This window comes from Egretta garzetta, unplaced genomic scaffold (genome assembly GCF_000687185.1).
Source record: "Egretta garzetta isolate BGI_Z169 unplaced genomic scaffold, ASM68718v1 scaffold13, whole genome shotgun sequence".
Taxonomy (NCBI): Eukaryota; Metazoa; Chordata; class Aves; order Pelecaniformes; family Ardeidae; genus Egretta; species Egretta garzetta.
In genome coordinates, this window is record NW_009259239.1 from 395,210 (window position 1) to 395,466 (window position 257).

A 257-nucleotide genomic window follows, 5' to 3' on the forward strand; every position below is an offset into this window, starting at 1 on the left:
GGGAACAGGGGAGGGGAGCGCGGTCAGCGTCGGATAACGAATAAAGCAGAGGCCAGAGAAAATACTTCTTATATATTTAAAAATATATTTTTATAACATAATGTGGCGTCCCGTCAGGCACATATTTTTATAACTTAGTGAAATGGGCCATGTAATGCGTTTTTTCCAGGCTTTCGCACGTGCGGGACTTGCTGCCGGCCAACGCCCCGGTGTCCCGGAGCGCAGCCCCAGGGGGAGGGGCCGGCCGGCACGGCGGC